This window comes from Lissotriton helveticus, chromosome 8 (genome assembly GCF_964261635.1).
Source record: "Lissotriton helveticus chromosome 8, aLisHel1.1, whole genome shotgun sequence".
In the NCBI taxonomy this organism is placed as follows: domain Eukaryota; kingdom Metazoa; phylum Chordata; class Amphibia; order Caudata; family Salamandridae; genus Lissotriton; species Lissotriton helveticus.
The window spans coordinates 418,132,195-418,150,326 of record NC_136069.1 but is presented as its reverse complement, the minus strand read 5'-3'; the positions used below and the strand labels follow the sequence as shown (position 1 = coordinate 418,150,326).

Genomic DNA, 18,132 nt, shown 5'->3' with positions numbered 1-18,132 from the left:
ACATGCATACGTCATACAGGTACTTGCAGTAGGTTTCTGGAGATTCCCTTCAGGACCTATGGTGGTAGGGTGGTAAGAACCAAATTACCACCAGCAGTTAGAGTTTACTTGCCCTGGGCCGTCCGGGTGCAGAGGTGCTGTTCGGGTTGGTAGCCTTACTGGCTACACCGAAGGGGGCGCCTAAAAACCAGATGCAGAGGGGGACTTGGGGCCAAATCCAGGAGCTCCCAGCTAAGAAGGTGACCTCCACCTTTCCTTTCAAGGATCGGGTAAGGACCCCTCCCTTTGTCTTGGAATGCCCTGGAAGCCACAAGTTCCAGTACCCACACCTTCTGCCCTGTTTGGAACTCCACAAGTGCAACCTTTCGGCCATACCACAGCTTCTTGAGCTATTGACTGGCCTCAAGGTTTTTGGATGCTTTCTGCATGAATTCAGTCATAGGCAAAGTACATAGTCCACAATATTTAGCTTAGGCTCTTTGAGAGTTTTCTCCTGGCCTTCCTTCACTATACACTGGTCTCCTCTCGGGATGACCAAACAGAAGTTCAAAGGGACTAAAGCCCACTCTTTTCTGTGGCACTTCTATGTAGGCGAAAAGCAGGCATAGCAAAAGGACATCCCATCTCCCTCTGAATTTTTCTGGGCGTCCCACGAGCATGCCTCTCATGGTTTTGTTGAATCTCTCAACTAAACCATTGGTTTGTGGATGATAGGGGTAGTGAACATGTAAGTCACACCCCATTAATTCTACTTGGCCTTAAAGCAACCAGACATGAAGGTACTACCTCTGACTGACACCACCTCCTTAGGAAAACCCACTCTTGTAAAGAAGCTCAAGAGGGCCCGGCAACTGCAGGAGTAGTGACAGTCCTAAGTGAGATAGCCTCAGGGTACCTGGTGGCATGATCTACTTCCACCAGTATAAATCTATTCCCTAATGCTGTTGGAGGGTAAAGGGGGGCCTACAATGTTAACCCCTACCCTTGCAAAGGGAACCCTAACCACTGGAAGTAGAATTGAAGGGGCCTTTGGGTGGTTACCTACCATGCCACTGGCTTGATAGGTAACACAGGAGTTACAAAACTCCTTCTCCTTCTGGGACAAACCTGGCTATTAGAAGTGGGTGTCTGACCTACTCCAAATTTTGGTCTGGCTAAGATGCCCAGCTAAGAGGATGTCATGAGCTACAGAGAGTAAATACTCTCTCTACTGTTGAGGCATTACCACTCTCCTAGTGGCACCAGGTTTGGGGCCCCTGGCTTCAGTATACAGGAGTCCTTCCTCCCAATAGGTTTGGTGGGAGCCACTGACATCTCCCTTTTTCTGGTAAGCAACTCGCTGTCTCAGGCTCTCAGGAGTGGAACAGGTCCTCTGTCCCTGGTACAGATCTTCCTCAGAGGGTCCCCCTGGGCCTAGGAGCTCTGCCATGTAAGGTCCAAGTTCCTGGGACTGAGTTCTCTCTGGGGCTGATGGGTCTTTTCCATGAGGAGAGGGGAAGTGTGCTTTTGTCAGTTTTGAAGCTGGTTTCCCAGACTTTCTGCCTTTTCTCTTGGAGGATTGTGTCATTATTCCAGGCTCCAACTTTCAACCTGAGCTTTCCTTATGTGCTCTGGGTTTCACACACCATTCAGTTATTCTCAGCATGGCTGCATGGGTTTTCATCTCTACCTCAGCCCATGCTGAGGACTCCAGATAATTTCCTAGCAAACAGGCTACAGGAATAGCAGAAGATACAACCACCTTCTTTTAGCCACTAACCCTCCCCATTCTAAGAACACCCCTGCCATGGGATGCTCCTTAGTTTGGTTGTCAGCATTGGTGACTGGATAGATCTTTCCAGTCAAGTATTGCTCTGGGATATCAGTTTTTCAGTCACCATGGTGACACTCTATCCCTCTATGCTTCCACTCTAACCCCATTAATATGAGGCTGTTGTCTGTATTTTTAGGTCGAGCCTAGAGCAGCATGCATGCGTTGCTTGCTCGACTTTTAGTAAGGGGCTTCAGAAAGGTCCCCAAGCTCACCACACGCTTGTGCGTGTGTTTTTGTTTTCCTCACAGGCTAATGGGCTTTGCTTGTGTCTTTCAAATAAAGACAGCACGCAATTGGGCAAAGGCAGGTGCATGTCCCGCCTTTGCTCCGCCCACGGCCTATTGCTTGCGGTTATCCGCGCAGGCCACATCTGTTTTCAATTATCGTGCCCAGACACGGGCAGCTAATTGAAAACAGATCACTCGCTGAGGCTTGTTCCTTATTGTTCTTTCAAAGAGACTTCAAGACCCCTGAGGCAGCGAGGGTCTCACTTCATCTTGTCAAAGTGGCATCTATCCGGGGTTGTGCTATTTTGCATTAACTTTTCTATGGTATGAACTGCACAATTGTTCAGTATTGAAAACATTGAGATCTATTACATTTGATGTTCTTAAATCCAATTATATATTTTTTCTTAACATGTGAGTACGCTCCCTATGTGGCACTAACTTTTGTGTCACATAGCTAGGTTTGTTTTTATCTCTCTCAAACAAAGTTTTAGTTGTCTCATATCAATTTCATTTAGAGCATTCGTTTTGTTGGATATAGCACAGCGCTTATTTTTGTGTAAAAATATTGGTGTTCAGCACAAGCATGGCCAATGACATGAACACCGCGCATTTCTTGCTGAATTTGGTGCAACGCATTTTTTCTCCTCAATATTAGTGCTCCACGAAACAGTTGGTTTTGAAAGTCAGTTGTACAATTTAAATACGTGCATCCCATGTGCTAACTTGAAACTGAACTTATAGGTGGTGAGTAAAAAAACACTGGGTTCAGGTGAACAGCACTGTGGGAGAAAAAGAGCACCAAACATTCCGCAATGCATAAATAAAGTGTTTCTAAAGAATAATTTAATTATAAAATAGATTATCGGCAGAGCCATGCAAACAGCTGAAGTGTCCCTGAAAATGGTAGAGTTTCACGAAGTGGCTTCCAGGCTTCCGCACCCTGCTGTGAGCACAAACAAACTAAACCTCGTGTAAGTAGCAAGTCATGCTCGAACATTTTCTAGGAATGCTACTGGAGTTTTAAGAAAGCAAATTTTTTCCTTCGGATTAACCAACGACACTGACATCCATTTTCTAAGAACTCTCAGGGCTCTCCATTGGTCTGCTGAGAGGCAGGCAGTTTCCCTTGCTGCTGAGAGCTGAGAGGTGGCTGAAGTGTTGCTGGCCCTGCAGTAACAAGGCATTAATGTGCCCCCAGTAAGCGCCTTTCGTTACTGATTGCACATAACTTACATTTGAGGCCTAAGCTGCGGAAACACAATATAGCCTGTTCTTAGAAACCACTCAGTTTAAGAAGCTTGTAATGTGTGAACTGGAGCTCCAGGCCTACTTCTAGGTAGCAGTGCACGCTACCGGATTATTAACAAGCACGGCAAAGCCAACAGGTCTGGCACCAGCCTTTTAGCTTTGTCAAGGCTTTTTTTGTTTTGTTATGTTTTTGAAGAAATGTATTGCGGGGGTTGTCCCGCCCTCTTCGCCAACCTAAAAAATAAAAAAAGGCTAAAAGCTACAGTATGTTTGGGTCTACAAAAAGCACACATTGCGATAGTAGTCCCAGACACTGAAAGAAACTACTTTTTGTGTGGGTGTGCTCTATGTTAAATGGCACAATGCTTTCACACACAGTGGGAGGAGTCAATGGCGAAATGAGCGGACCCATCTCATGCTATGGTGGGTAGAAGAAAATGTAATGTAATGTAAATGACATTTCTAAAGAGAAGTAACATTGATCCTGCTCAAAACGTCTTGTTTTAAGTTTCTTCTGAAACTAGGGGGTAACTGAAATGCACCATAACGTCAAAGGGAGTTTCTTCCAAATTGAAGGTCCCAAAAATAACAAGCATTGGCATACCCAATAGGTCTCGCCTTTGGGACCTTATAAGAATTTAGTTATGCAGCACAATATCCTTACTGCAACAACATTATTTGTTGTATGGCTAAACACTTATAAGGTCCCAAAGGCGTGACCTATTGGCTATGCCAATACTTGTTCCATGTTACTGGGCCAGACAGCTAGGGCAGCTACATCCACCCCGCCCTCAGAGACTAAAGTGGCTTCAGTCTTCTGTCTAACATGCATGGTCAGGGCACACCAAGGATCCCATCTGGAGACTCACCACTGCAGCAGGAACTGCAGGTACACTAGGAGTAAACCTTTTGAGACAGATATTGTTAGAAATGGGGATCTCTAGTTGACAATGGTTTGCACCTTTGTCCAAATAGGAACCCTTCCTTCTAGTCAGGATAAGGGGGATACGCTACTGAAATAACCCCTGCTGACCCCCTTGGAAACTTGGCACGAGCAGTCAGGCTTATGTCAGAGGCAGTGTGTAAAGCATGTGCACATAACCAACAGTAACACAGTGAAAACTCTATAAACGGACACCACACCAGTTTTAGAAAAAATAACCAATATTTATCTGTGCAAAACAAGACCGAAACGATAAAAGACCAACTTTATTGTTGTTGGTATTTTTGTCCTCATTAAAGAAAGAATGTGAACAGTCTTAAAACAGTACCATAGCGCCCTGCTGGACCCGATAGAGGGGATACGCCGCCCTGTAGGTCTCTTTCCATCTCAGAGGGTACCCAGGGCACAGACCGCATGACACTAGGGAGTTAACCAGGATGATATCTTGCCCATGGTTTCTGCATAAACCATTTCCCCAAAAACTCACTTGTTTCATAATCATTGGACTTTTTGTATAATCTAGAGTCACCAAACCCAAATTAATAACCCACTCTTCCCACAATCCCCAAAATCTTGTTCTTTTCTTTGCCTTTCAACCAATGTCCAGCTTATGAACCCTTTTAACTGATGAAACCAAGTCTAGAAACTTTGGCGGACTAGGGGAGATCCAATTTAAGCAGATTTCCCTTCTTGCCAAATGGGTTAAAACAAACAGAAGTGAAGCTTGCACATTTGTCAGTTTGTTGTTAATATTATCATCAGGAAGAATTCCCAAAATGATTAAAACCAGGCTTAACTCAATTTCTTGGCCAATTACATCCGAGATAGTCTTACCTACTTGCCTCCAGAAGCCCTCGATCTGAGAACACTGCATAAACATGTGTACGTCGTCTGCATTCTTCAGGGTACATTTTGTGCAGGACTTCTCTCCACCTCCCAGCTTGGACAACCTCTTCGGGGTACAATAAGCTCTGTGGAGTGTGAACAGATGATTTCTCCTCAATGGTGCAGCCTTGACAACCCTCCACAAAGTGCACAGTGATACTTGCCAGTAAGTTGAAATAGTCGCTGGAAGGCAGTTCTCTTCTCCATGGTTCCTCCATGGGCGATGATGGTGGGTCTTCTTCAATAAACAACCAATATATCTAGATACTTCTTTGCTTTGAAGGCGAGTATTAGAAATGTATCCTCTAGCTCGTTATTTATATTTCCATTTTTGTCCAATTTTGCCGTCCAGCGGGGGAGTTGGTAAAATTTGAATCTAGATAGGTTTTGGTTAGTTTGTAATATCAATTCATCCCAAAGCAGTAGATTATTGTCTCGGAGTAATTGGTCCCATTTCTGAAAGTCATTTTCCCACAAAGGAGCTGATAATCTGTTGTTTAGGCAGCCCGGCGTGCCTGGGGAGTTCCATATAGGAGCATTTAAGCAGTAGTATGGAATTCCAAAAAGCTTCCACACCTGGAACCATAATTCACAGGCTGACCATAGCACCTTCAATTTGACCTTTTTAAAGTATCTTTGGGGACCGAGCTTAAACAAAAATCCACCTCCCCCATGGGCAATACTGTTTGACATGGCTGCGAGGAAAGGCGGAAAAAAGGAAGAATCAAGGAGCAATGATCTCAAGTTCTTGAAATGGAAAGACCAACTATAAAAGGACTGGCTATTCCCCCGATTGCTTTTTCACATCTTAATTTCTTCCATGCGATCCTGACCCCTTTGTCAGTCCAGAGGAAACTATTTATGTCCGACTGTAAGTTTTTTAAAGTAGCGGTACTAAAAAATAAAGGAATTGTACAAAAAATGAAGGTGATTTTGGGCAGAATAGACCTCTTAACCAGGTTAGACCGGCCAAGAATTGATAATGGAAGATTGAACCAAGATCTTAAAAGTGATCTGACCTCTTTCCTTTTAATCTCCAAGTTGACTTGGACCAAGTTGTCTAGGTCTTGAGTGATTTGAATGCCTAAATATCTTATTTGATTATGAACTAACGGCGAGCTAAATTGGCAGTTCCAAGATATGATTTCAGTTTTTTGCGTGTTAATTAAATAACCAGATACCTTCCCGAAATCATTCAGAAGTTGCTCCAGCTTTGGCAGAATCGCTGGTGATTCTTTTGTAAAAATCATCAGATCATCGGCATACAATGCCAGCTTTTTTACCCATCCCCTATATTCAAATGAAGCGAAAATTTCGCTAATCCTGATGATTTGTGCCAGTGATTCTATGTAAAGATCGACCCTGCCTTGTACCTCGCTCTAAGCTAACTAAATTGGTTAAGTTTCCATTAACTATTTTCCTAGCTGAAGGAGTTTTATAGCTGTTCCTGATAGTCTTGGAAATATTGTCTCTTAAGCCGAACGCTCGAACGATGTGATATAAGCACGACCAGCTCACCTGATAAAATGCTGCGTCAAATGCAAAGATCGTGAGCGGCAGATTGTTAGCTGAGGCGTTATCGATTGCTCCTGTCAACTCATGGGTTAAGTCATGCAGTTGGCGCCCTCTAATAAACCCCTTTTGATCTGGATGAACTAAATAACCCATCATATTATTCAATCTCCCTGCTATAATTTGCGCAAAGATTTTATAGTCACAGTTCAGCAGGGAGATAGGTCTATTTGACTCACACTTTTTAAAATCTTTATTGGGCTTTATAATCAAAGAAACCGCTGCCTCATTCCAGGAGCTGGGGATTGGAGAATTGTTAGAGAAAATACTATCAAATAATTTCTCCATAACAGGGGCGAGGGTCTCACTAAGTGCAATATAGAACTCGTTGGGGATAGCGTCTAAGCCTGCAGAACTACCTCTTTTTAGATTTTTTATTATGGATTTAATTTCTGGTAGTGTGATCTTCCTATTTAACTGTTGGACCTGGTATACCGATAAACATCATAAGGCAGCTTTCTCCACATAGTTTTTTATTTGGGAATCTGGGACTGCTAGATCTTCAGTATACAATTCTTGAAAAAATAGCTCAAAGGCTTTTTCCATTTTGACCCTGTCTGATACTGTCTCCCCTGTTTCTGTATTACAGATCTCCTTAATTGAGTTTCTTGTTAAATTAACTCAGGATTTCCAGGCCAGTAGCTTCCCGGACCCTTCTCCGTATTCATAGTTAGTGAGTTTACTCACTTCCCACCTTTTCCTAGTGGTAGTATCAAGATAGTCTCCCAAATCCTGCCTTTTAGCTAGTATCTCTATGATTTTCTTCCTCTTTTCTGCATTGTTATGATTAAGGCTCCCGGTTTTCCGTTTTTACGGATTATTACAGATAAATACAGACAGAAAACAATGTGTTTTCTGTGTGCATTTATCTTTAAAAGTGGATAAATACAGAAAATTGTGCTTCTTTTAAGTGACTCTCTGTGCTTTCTTTCAAGAATTATAGTCCAGCAGCTGAGCAAATGGACAGCATGGGAAATTTAAAAACAGGATGAAATGTCTTTAAATAACGGAATATGTTAATATATATTTATGAAATAGTGCTAAAATCTACCAGTGTATGTATTGTGTAATATTTGGAAGCTTAAATAGCTAAAACACGACAGACATCAAAGTATGAGTGCACGTCTGTCAGTTAAATAGATATGGAAATGTACAGTTTTACAACTTCATTTATACGCAAACACAAAATAAATATGGATAAATACAGATAAAATGGGCAAAAAATAAATATGGATAAATACAGACGGAAATGGCCAAAAAATAAATACCATAAAACCGGGAGCCCTAGTTATGATTAACTGCTTGATTGAGCGATGCTCGGGGAATTTCAGTTTCAAGTAAACTAAGCTTTTCTTTGGTTTCCTTGTTGTTTTTAGCTGAAATGCTAATGACTCTGCCTCTAATAAATGCCGTATAGGCGTCTCAAATTATCTCCATAGGAGCTGACCGGTCATTCACTTAAAAAAAGAGCAGAGTGTCTTTCTTTAATTGTTCTACTGCCGTAACGTCTTTCAGAATAACTTTATCAAAATTTCATCTTTTTATTTCCGGCTGGCTGGGAAATTTTAAATCCATCCGGACGGCTGAGTGATCAGATAGGTGTTCTGGGATTTGAGCTACTGCACTTATATAACTTGTCAGTCTAGAATCTGTCAAGAAATAGTAAATTCTAGAACGATGGCTATGTTTTTTATTATGAAAAGTATAGTTCTGATTCCCAGTTACAAACCTATTTTTAACTCTCCAAATGTCTACCAAGTTCAGATCTTCCATAAGAACTTTAATCAGAGAGCCCATTTTTGTGGGAACCAGTCTTCCCCCTTTGGACCTATCAAGGGTGGGGTTCAGCAAAATGTTAAAATCACCACCCATAATAATCGGGTTATTTGTTTCGAGTAGATGACTGTATATAATTTTAAGAGATGACTCATCATCTATGTTAGGGCCATAATAACCCACCAGAACCACTCACTCGTCTCTTATTTTAATGTCTGCTATAATCCAACGCCCCCATTGTCTATCTTTGAGGAGCTCAAGATTACTTTTGCTGATTTTTAAATAATAATGGCTACACCTTTAGTGCAATAGGGTTGCGTAGTGTGAAGCGAGCAGTGAATCCATCTCTGCTTGACAACCACCATCTCCCATTCCTCCACTGTAAGGTGAGTTTCTTGCAGAATCATAATATTACATTGAGCTTGACGTAAATATTGAAAAAACCTCCTTTGTCTGCTCGCTACCCTTAATCCGTTTATATTCCATGTGCAGATTCTAGTTTCAGGCATTTAAACCATTCCCACGCGCCTCATCTCTAGACCAGGAGAGCGCACCCTGGATGTAGGCTATTCCTTTCTGGTTAGTGACTTTCTTAACAAAAATGTTTGTATGAGGACTTTTTCTATTTTTCCCCTAATTTGCTCCCCAACCCGTGAAAAACTAACATTGCTTTCTGCTTGTGTGTTTCCCTCCCACCCTCCCCAGGGAACCCTCCTAAACCACATTGGGGATGATAAAAATGAACCCCTGTGAGCTCACTATCCACTCACCCCGCGACTGGTACTTATAACAAACTTTCATGCCGAACTAACCCTGAGCTTTAATTTGGTCAATAAAGGTCGCTACCTCTTTGGGGTCTCTGAAGTTAGACATTTTGTTTTTCCACATAACCCTGAGTGAGGCATGAAACCTTAGCTGTACAGAGGCACCCATAGATCTTAAAATCAGTATACATTTTCCTAGCTCCCACTGCTTGTCTTACGTAGTTCTCGAGAGGTCTGACCTTATCCGAAATACCCAATCCCCTTTCGTAAAGCTGCCGGCTTTTAAGGGTTCAGATGGTACACATTATTTTAGTGCATACGTTTTCAAATTTATCAGAATTCGCTGGGGATTTTTTCTGTTCAGGTTTTTGGAGAAAGGATCCCTGTGAATTCTCTGATTAACTCCACATCCTTAGTATCCAGCACGAGGATACATTCTTTTAGCAGGTTTATGACATAAGTTTTAATGTCCTCGCCCTCTAAACCCTCTGGAATGTTCATAATTTTAATGTTCCGTCTAGCATTATTTTCTAGGGTCTCCAATTTATCTAGCATGTCCTTTTCTTCCCTTTTTAATGCCAGAATCTCATTGCAGTTCAACTGTGGTAAATAAATAAATAATACCCTATTTTTGACTAGACTTATAGCATAACAGATAGCTCAATAAATAAGAGTCAAGATTCGAGGTAGTAGGAGTTTCTGCAGGTTTATTACAGCATAAGGACAAGATCAGGACAACCTGCATAGGATGACCCAGCAGCTGCTGGGGCTAGGTCTGGGATGAGCGCGCTAACATTTAATAACAAAACATTGACTTATATACATAGCGCAAACACATAGCATTACATTGCAGTGGGCGTAACAGTAGGTGGAGTAGGAGACGTGACGCGTAGCAGTCGCGAGAGATAACAGTAAAAAGAGGTGTAACTGGGTGTATACATAGACATGTGGTGCAAAACGTAACAGAATATGTCATGAATGGGCGGAAACATTGGAGGGGGCTACCTAAGGAGCCGGGACCTCTAACCTAATGGTGCGCGAAAACTGGCAATGACGTATTACTAGGAGAAGCTGGGGGCTACGAACTCTGTGCTAGGAGCAGAGACTAAAGTCTGAAGGGTCGGAGCGACATGTACCTAAACCCTATCTGGTATCTAATGTTTAGGGAACATGTTGATATAAACTAGAAGTCATGAGGGGAAAAGCTAACTTGATTCTAAGACTGGACCATGCATTATTCTACATGTAGTGCGTGATGAAGAATACTAAATGACCATTAAATACAGTATTTCTCTAACATGGAGACGAGAAGGCTAGACAATGACGGAAACTATTGATGCAGTTCAGTAGCTTAGGAATGCAGAGGAGGAGGACTGAACTGATAACTGGAACTATAACATACTTTTGGCAGACTCAGAGGCAGAGCCGGGGTGCACCGGGCACTGCAAGGCAGGAAGTAAGTGAAGGGTCGAGGATACAGGTGGGGGCTGTATCGCTCCTTAGCGAGGCTTTCAGGAGACAGGAGCTGAATCTGTGGTCCGGGCCCTTTTTGAGGCCTGGAAACGGGGACTTTATAATTGAATAATGTGCACACTGAGAAACGTGGCAACATTACTTACATAGGCCTGATATTCGTAGTATTCACGAGGACTGGAAAATAGCATACTAGAGGTGGACACAACTATAATTGCGTCTTTAATCAGAAATGGGGAATAACATATGCATATTGGTCATGCACACATAACATATGATGGATGAGGCGTAGGGACACAGAACATGGCAAAATTTACTTTTCCACATTCCCTCCTTGTCACTACGTTTCCATCAGGAAACATCAATATTCATGATACCGTCTATCATTTCATACAGTACCATTTGCTCGTCTCGAATTGTCTTGGAACGAGATTTAGAACGGGGCTTGGGACTAGGAATACAAGAGGTAGCACACATGCTGCAAATCGCAGGGCCACATTGTATACAGAGGCAGCAGCTAAATATGATCGCTACTGCAATACCTAGAAAGGACAGGACTTTCCAACCCCACGTGGAAATTATATTCCAGAACCAACCGGACCATGTCCAGGTGCCTAGATCTTGGTGTAACAGATGGGCAATTTTATGGAGTCTGGTTATAGCTGAATAAACAGACGGCGCGTTATTAGGAATGAAAATACAACAACTGGATCCGAGAATTCTACAGGCCCCGCCCCTATCGGCCAGTATGACGTCAAGGACGAGACGATTCTGTAAAACGACAATTCTCATAAAGGATTGCTCTTCAGTTAAGTTACCTAGAGCGGAGGCAGTCTCATCTACTACTGCTTCAAGGGTTCTTGTTAACCTACGGATAAGCTTACTATTTACAACTGTACCTAAATAAGGGAAAACACCTTAATCAATATCAATGAATTGCTCTGCGGCAGTTTCAGTATAATCGACAATCGGGAGATTTCTCTTGTGTCTAGTGTGTACTAAGAAAGAATTCCTATGATAGTCAGGTGGGGCTAGAAAAACAGGTGGCAGTAGGAAAGCAATGTAACAGGTTCCCTCCCAATCGAGGGGCAGACGGACATATGCAGTTTGACCACAAATAAAATAAGAATGACGTGAAGCTTGGAAAATAGATTTCCCACTGTCACTATACTTGATAACAGTAGTACATTCACTATGACCTATGTGTACAGAACCATAACTACGGACACATAATTCGCCTTTGACTGGTAGTACTGAAATAGCAGGTAAGTCTGGAGTAGTATCAGACTGAACATTCAGGACCATGAAATTCGACGAATAATTACCTAAATTATATACTTCATTTTCTAGATCTAAACCTGTTCTGTGGGGGAGACCTTGCGTGTCTGGGAAACATGTTCTGTTAAGAAAAAACATATCTGTTGAGGATGACGTTAACGTGGACCATGCTCCACACGAACCATTGTGTGAGAATGGATAAGGAAAGAGTGGCAGAACTCCCTTCGGTGTCTGGAAAGGGGGGAGTCGACCACACACCCAACAATTAGTGGCATTGCTGGTCTGGTGTGAATAATGTAACATACGGATAAATGTGTTATTACGCATAGCGAGGCGGTATGCATATTCGTGAGGAGGCAGATCACTAAACGTGTGCTCTACTGTAGCATGAGCAGACATATTTACATGAGGAACTGAAAAACACAGATAGAAAGCATAGCTGGTGCAGGAAATCATTATGCTGATGAATAATACGAAACTCAGAAAAACGATACATTTGATCGAGCTTTGACTGACTCTCTCACTATGGGGGTCTATTTTATACATGTCAGAAACAGTCTAACCGTTTCACCTAGGGGAGGACTTATACAATCAAACTGGCTGACTTATTAGACCTGAGCTTTAACTTATACTCCTGTTGCGGAGTTTTCTCTAACAAGGGAGGGGTTGTAATAATGTCTTGTGCGGGACAGTCCTTTAAAACAATGTTCCGGCAATCCTTCGAATCCTGGGAAATGTTCTTGGAAATGTTTTTGAAGACTGGTTTCGATCCTTTGAAAAGTTTTACATGAGAAAGGTGGACCCACCCCTTCCTGCCTTCCAACTTGACGGCAGTTCGGGTGGTCAAGAGGACCTGACGTGGCTCCTTCCAACGTGGTTCCAGCGGACTTGATCTGTCAAAATTTCTGATCATCACAAGGGAGCCTGGAACGATCTCGTGCGGTGCCACCTCGGTATTGTCTGGAAATGCGGCGGCAACCTGTGAACGACATGAGTTGAGGGCAGACATCAAGGAAGCTAGGTAATCTGTCAGCATATTACATGAAACATCGGTAATACTTCGGGGTCTAGGAGTACCCCACATGTTAGGGGGGCGGCCGAATACGACCTCATACGGGGACAGACCTGATCTGGAATGTGCGACCATACGCATGTAAAACAGAGCGACTGGCAAAGCTACTAACCAGTCCACACCCTTGTCTTTACAGACTTTTGCTATACGGATTTTCAGAGTCTGATTATGCCTTTCGACTAGTCCAGCTGCTGCTGGATGGCGTACACAATGAAACTTCCACTGGTACCCTAACAACAGGGAAACGTGCTTCATTAACTCTGAGGAGAATGGCTGACCGTTATCAGAATATACGACTCTAGGGAGTCCGTATCTAGGGAAAAATTCACGAACCAACTGCTTGGCAGTGGTCGCGGCTGTGTAATCTGGGACTGGATATGCTTCTGTCCATCTGGACAAGGCGCATACAACTACAAGGACATACTTGAAACCTCGACATCGCTCCATTTGAATATAATCCATCTGGAGGACCTCAAAAGGGTGGTCAGGGGGCTGGAAACCACCTTGTTCCACCGGGACACTTTTACCTGGATTAAACTGACAACATATCATACAGGTACGGACTTTCTGCTTGGCTGCAGCTCGTAAATGCTTGTTGAACCAAATGGTCTGGATACTGTCTAACATAGCTTTTTCTCCTAAATGTGCTGGACTATGTGCGGTATTGATAATAACTTGAACCATAGAATCGGGGAGAAACCATGTGGCTCTACCCTTCGTTAACCATCCTTGATCTGTCTGGACCCCTCCTTGTACAGACCATTTCTTGATTTCATCAGGAGTAGCATGTAACTGTATATCTATGACATCTTGAGTAGGGTCCTTAACTGTCATGCATGTAGTCAGATCTGGAATATGTGTCTGATTAACTGGAATGACTGGAGTCTGTGCTGTAAGCTTGGCTGTTCGGTCTGCTAAATCATTACCTTGGGAAATAATGTCAGTGACTTTCGTATGTGCTTTGCACTTCATGATAGCAATAGATGTCGGTAAATGTATGGCATCTAACAGGGCTTGAATAAGGAGACCATGCTGAATCTTGGTTCCATGAGAAGTCATAAAACCTCTCTCCTGCCAGAGCACTCCGAAGTCGTGTACAACTCCGAATGCGTAACGTGAATCTGTGTAAACATTAACCTTCAGGTTCTTGGCATGTATACAGGCTTGTGTCAGAGCGACTAGCTCTGCTGCTTGAGCGGACAGGGTATCAATACGGTGTGTTTCAATAACTTCAGTGTCAGTAGTCACTGCATACGCGGCGACTAGTTCTCCTGTACTAGTTCTCATACATGAACCATCCACATAAAGTGTCAGGTCAGGATCTGGTAACGGAATGTCTGTCAGGTCTTGTCTTGGCTTTGTCGTAATGTTAACTACTTCCACACAATCATGTGTGTCTGGATTTGAACTAACTGATGGTAACAGTGTAGCAGGATTCAGGACGTTGCAGCGTCTAATTTCTATGTGCGGCTGGAACAGTGTCAATTCATAACCTGTTAAACGTGCAATTGTCAAGTGCTGAGTTTGTGTTCGGTTTAAAAGAACTTCTACTGAATGTGGAACTTGTACTGTCAGGGAATGTCCTAAAACTATAGAATCACTTTGTCTGATAGCTAGTGCTGTGGCTGCAACTGACTTGAGGCACGCAGGCAACGCCTGGGCGACTGGATCTAATGTGCTCGAAAAATAAGCACAGGGCTTGTATTGACCTGCTTGATCTTGTGTGAGGACAGATAATGCTGTACCTTCCCGTTCTGTAACGAAAAGTGTAAAAGGCTTACTGTAGTTCGGTGTAGCTAGAACTGGAGCTTGACATAGGGCTTTCTTTAACTCGTTGAAACTAAGTGTATGGTCAGATGTCCAAGGGAGGACAGTCGATACGGCTGCCTCCTGTGTCGTTAACTGTATCAGTGGCTTGGCTAGGAATGCATACTGGGGAATCCATTGTCTACAATAAGAAGTAAGGCCGATAAAGGCACGTACCTCCTTCTGGGTTCTTGGCTGGGGAAGACTCGCTATTAACTGGATACGGTCGGGTGTCAACTGCCTACCCCTCTTGGACAGCAAGTGTCCTAAGTATACCACTTGCTGGACACAGAATTGAAGCTTCGAAGGTGACACCTTGTGCCCCATCTCGGCTAGAAAATACAGAACTGTAAGTGATGCTCGCTCGCAAGCACGTTCAGAACGGGCTGTGATCAGTAGATCATCGACATACTGGAGCAGGGCAGTGTCAGTTGGCATGTGAATGTTGTCTAGTTGTCTCTTGAGTGCTTGACTGTAAATACTAGGGCTTTCTGTGAAACCTTGAGGAGCGCGTGTAAACATATAGCTCCTTCCATTTAAACAAAATCCGAAAAGAAACTGGCTGTCTGGATGAATTGGAACACTAAAAAATGCATTCTTGAGGTCAATAACAGTGAAAAACATGGCTTCGGAATCAATGGCTGTTAACAGGGAAGAAATGTCTGGAACAACTGGGTACTGAGGAATAATACATTTGTTAAGCTCTCGTAAATCAATCACTAATCGATATACTGGGGGTGCATTTGGATCAGTACGTTTCATGACTGGAATGATCGGAGAATTACATACATTGGAGTCAGTTTCTACAACTACTCCTTGAGCCATGAGCTCGTCAATAATTTTGGATAAGGCTGCTACAGCCTCAGGTGGCAATCTGTACTGCCTGATTCGTGGTAACACTACACCTGGTTTGAGAGTCACACGATGGGGTGTGATTTGCATGTAACCTACATCAGTTGGACCTTGCGCCCATAAATGCTGTGGAACATTAGACAATCTTGAATCAAAATCTCGTAACACATAGTGACCCTTAAAGTCACGTAGGAACAGACGTATTCCCTCTGGGGAACAGCAAATAACTGCACCTAATTCTTTCAGTGTCTTAATACCTAATAGATTTTCTGGACATGACTTAGTAAGTAACAGATCAGTAGTACGGGACAATGGACCTACTTCTAGAGTAACTGGCTTAGATATTTCATTAACTATGGGTTTTCCTGAAAATCCAAGGGAAACATTTCTTGAGCCTGAGAGCGGAGCCCCTGGAACTTCGGCGTGACTAATTGTGGTCCTACTTGCCCCTGTATCGATCAAAAACTTTCTGTCTTTCCCTAATACTTGACTGTGAACATAGGGACCTTCTTGATCTACAGGTATCTCGATGAGAGGCAAGCCTACCTCCCTCTCTAGGCTGTTTCATGAATATGACTGGTACTCTGGATACTCGGACTGTGCATACTGGTACATCTGCGATGTAACGTGCTGTGTTGCAGCGATAGGCTGCGGTACTGTAACTGTCTGTAGTGCATTCTGTGACTGAGGAGTCTGTGAAACTTGTTCTTGTCTCGGCGGACGTGGTCTTTCTTTAGTCTTACCAGTAGCTATGTTGTGTTTCAGAACTGCACACTCGTTTATAAAATGACCTGGCTGTTTACAATAATTGCAGTTCCCTTTAACGGGAGCCGCAGGGTGACTGGCTTGATTCGGACCTCTCTTCTGACTGTCTTGAGGAATAGACTGTGCAACTAGCACTTTCATTTTCGTGTCTTTCATACGTTTTCTTTCGTGTTCTTGCTCTTCTCTAATTCTATTCTGGTGATACTGAAGCATCTGGAGCATCTGGGACGGAGTATTTGCTTGCCAGGTGCTTTCGACTTTCAAAACTCGGTTTTTAATTTGTGGACTTGAATTCTCGACTAATTTGGTAACGAAAAGATGAGGGTATGACTCACTACTTGTCTTGAGACCACTGTTAATACTGAAACATTTCTCAAATCTAGAATAAAAATCACTAATATCCTCATCTTGTTTCTGTTTACAGGCTGAGATTGCATCCCAGTCTTCTTTCCTAGTTGTCAATAATCTGGGTAAAACTTGAATCAATAATTCTGGTAATTCTTTACATTTATCTCCAAGACCGGTACCTGGTACTCGTGCCTTGTCTTCAGCTTCTAGAGCTGCCCAATCGATCTTTTTCTCTCCCACCTCCCATTCTTTTTCCTTTAACTTTTCATACACCCCTGCGGGTAACAGGACCTTTAACATTTTAATGATATCTGGGTAAGTGTATTCTCCCATACGGAGCATGTCTTTTAATTCTCTATGGAACCCTGCTGGATCTTTGTCGTGACAGGGGATTAATTTCTTCATTTCAAGAAGTTCCATCTTTGATATCGGAGTGTATACAAACACTCGTTGCATTACGCCACCCGCCCCTTGGACTGGGTGGACTTCTCGTAGCGGATTCTGTCTGTCTATGTAGAATGGTTTACTTTCTGGGGGTGAGACATGAACAAAGTGCGGGTTCAGGAACGTTCTATACTTGTGGCGCTGTTCTAGAATGACACTAATTAAATCGGTACCTAGACCTCTCCATCTGTACTGGAGTAACTCGTTCAGGATATCATGTAACGGGCCTGGATCAGAATGTTGACCCTCATACAGGGTAATGAGGTGCTGGATCATATACATACCCACCAGTCGTTGCTCGGCTGGGGGCAGTTTCAGAAACATTTGTGCCACTATTTCGTCTGGAAAAGTGGTAGAATCAGTAATCCATCGGACTGCTGATCGGGCTAGTTCTTGTTCATGCATGGTACTTAATTCACTGTAACCGACTCGTGATTTCAGAATGTGATCGGTAGCTTGAAATACTTGTTCTAGAGAACCTCGTTCTGGTGCTGGATGATGAAAAATAGACTTAGGTTCTAGACGTAAATGGCGATCTGGAAATCTGGATTTTCCTACATACGCTATTCTGGCGGGATTCTCGTCTTCCTCTTCAGGATCAGAGATACTTTCTTTCTCGCTTACTTGTGCTGCTTTACGCTGGTCGTGTAACCTTATTATTTCTTTACGAATTTTCTTGTACATACTTTCCATGGCACTAATGGTCTTGTGCTTACCCTCGGCTATATTATCACTCCACCTTGTTAAGATTCTCATTTCGGCGGGATCTTTAGACGGATAATCTTGTTCTCTTATTAAACAATTAATCAGGAACTTTAATATCATGAGCTGAATCTCGGCTTTCCTTTGAGACATAATTTCGC

General features: G+C 43.0%; 1 protein-coding gene across 1 annotated transcript in view; it reads left to right on the top strand.

The window, feature by feature from the left end:
* The window catches only part of LOC144772734 (serine/threonine-protein kinase Nek3-like), a 263,235-nt gene that overhangs the window by 36,313 nt on the left and 208,790 nt on the right, over positions 1-18,132 (top strand). The gene's annotated exons all lie outside the window — the stretch shown is intronic.